Source organism: Eumetopias jubatus, unplaced genomic scaffold, assembly GCF_037043125.1.
Source record: "Eumetopias jubatus isolate StellerSeaLion01/CBP00866 unplaced genomic scaffold, mEumJub1_p1.0 scaffold_13, whole genome shotgun sequence".
Lineage (NCBI taxonomy): Eukaryota > Metazoa > Chordata > Mammalia > Carnivora > Otariidae > Eumetopias > Eumetopias jubatus.
The window spans coordinates 30,394,049-30,396,618 of NW_028274819.1; the positions used below are offsets into that span (position 1 = coordinate 30,394,049).

The 2,570-nt window shown below is 38.3% G+C and overlaps 1 pseudogene; it reads right to left on the reverse strand.

Moving 5' to 3' along the window:
* Positions 1–243: 243 nt before the first annotated feature.
* Positions 244–2,172, reverse strand: LOC114220017 (follitropin subunit beta-like; annotated as a pseudogene).
* Positions 2,173–2,570: the final 398 nt, after the last annotated feature.

Consider the following 2,570-nt stretch of genomic DNA (forward strand, 5'->3'; position numbering starts at 1 on the left):
ATGGGAAACCACTTAAAGCCCCTGAATTCAAGTTGAATGAAACTGACAGAGCCCAGACCCAAGAATACAGGGTTGAGTGGTGACAGGTACTCTCCATTCCTGGAGCTCCCCCTCTGCCTGGAGAGCAGGGATTGGGGGTCTGATGGTCCCCTGGCTCCCAGTGGTTTGCAGCCTAGGCACATGTACACACATGGAGTTTTTGGTTTGTCCTTTAGGTAGGCGGCTCGAAATGTCCACTGCTCTTTATTCTTTCATTTCACTGAAGGAGCAGTTGGTGGGCCCCAGGCCTCACATCATGTAGTCAGTGCTGTTGGTGTCACACTTGCCACAGTGACATTCAGTGGCTACTGGGTACATATACGGAGAGTCTGTGTGGTGAACGCAGCTAGGCACCCTAACCAAGTCATGCAATCAGCTCCTTGAAGGTACATGTTTTCTGGATGTTGGGACTGCCTGAGTCCTGGTACACCAGATTCTGAGGAGTTTAGGAAGGGGAGAGTTAGGTTATAATATTCTGGAAGTTTCTTTTTGGCTTAGCCAAAATGAGACAGGGATTTAATACTGCTTGCTCTAATATTTGTTCTCTGAAGACCAACTTCTAGGATCTTTAAGCACAGGAAACGTGACCTCTTAAAGAAGTTTATGTTATACTACTTTTCTGAACTGTGAAAGTGTTATAGAAAATATGACTGCCTCCTTTCTCCCCACCATGTAATACCCACATGTTTAATATTTGTATAGCTCTCTAAAAACTTTGAATTTATATGGCATAAAAGCATGCAGAGATAAAGGAATAAAGAATATATGACCTTTGGAATATAAAGGTTTTTTTGTACTTAATAATCTGAAGCTATGTTAATGACGGATAAAAACATATAACATTTGGGTTTAATTGCTCAGAAACATATTTCCAAGTACTCTTTTCTATGTATATTTAAAAGAGGAATAAGAGTCATAAGCTGAATTATTGATACTTTGCCTAAAATGTGAGGGAATTCTCATATTGGATTCTGGACAATCTGTTGCTTTTTAAGTTCTTCCTTGCCACTGCCTTAAATTCTTATATTTGCAGGGTTCTTAGTCCAAAAGTGTATGACACAATTTCAATATCAGTATATTTAATTCAAGCCAAATATATTTCACTCTTCTAGTTGCCCAATGAGGAAATAATTGGCTTTAAGGGAGAAAAGGGGCTGTTGGTTAATTCCTTTCCCTGACTGGCCACCAGGTCTATATCCCACCTAAGTGCAGTGAGTTAAGTTTCATTGATCAAATTCATTTAATATCAAATAAAGTATATTCATTAAAATGCAGCCACCTTCAATTTCAGTTTATTGAACTCCTGCACAGCCAGATGCAACAGAAAAATGGCAAAGAAGAAATGCTTTCCCTGATAACTGGCCTATTATGAAGAAGCTGTGAGAATGTAGACAAATGGTTTAATGCCTCTATGCCTTGATTTTTCTCAACAGCATAAAGGAGGGAGTAGGTTTGCTGATTCCTTTTGGTTCTAGTCTACAGGGATTGATTGTTCTCAGGATGCTTGCTGGCATTTATATGAAAGGTAGACCAATAAAGTGAATTTTTAAATTGGCTGCTTGTGTTTTTATTTGGCTTTAAAGACATTTTAGTATTACCCCTGTTACAGAGGTATGCCTTTTATTATTGCAGTTGGCTTTTTGAGAGTATTGATAATGTTCTATGATTAAATATAGATATGTATTCATGCCCATTTTATTTCTCAATAGGTAAATCTAGCAGAAAAATACTCAAGGTGCAGAATTAGTACATTACTGAAACATTCATTTACATCAATCTGAGATGTCCCAAATTTACCCAAATTAAATCTAAACCCAGACATTGAAATGATATCATGGTAATTAACCTTAATCACAATACAGACAAGTTGGCTAAGAGAGTCATGGAGAGACAAAATATTGATAAATTGGGAATTAATGAAGCCTGCCTTCTATAGACCCTCAGTACCCTCACTTCCAGCAAAGCAGAGTTCCTGCCTGGGTGTAGCAGTAGCCCACACACCAAGTGGCATTGATGCTTATGCAGAAGAGGCATTCCTTTCTCCACTGTGATGATGATGTTGGTCAGCTCACAACTCTTGCAGCAAATTGCTTTCCAGTAACAGAAGAGAAAACAAAACTGGACTGACTTCATCCTGGACTAGGAAGCAAAGGATTAGAAACTCAGAGTGTTTTAACTGTCATGGACTTTGACCCAGTCAGACTGAACTGAAATAAATCTCCTCAAACTCCACAATCACATTCAGGTTTAGCAAGCATGTTTTGACAAAAGAGAAACATATTACAGTTGAGAACTCCTCATTTAATTCTTTAAGTGGAGGTGTATTTTTTTAGGGACTAAAACGCCACGGAGTGGGGTGGGGGATATAAAATCAATGCACAGAAATCAGTTGCATTTCTATACACTAACAATGAGAGAGAAGAAAGAGAAATTAAGGAGTCAATCCCATTTACAATTGCACCAAAAATCACAAGATACATAAGAATAAACCAAAGAGGCAAAGGATTTATACTCAGAAAACTATAGAATAC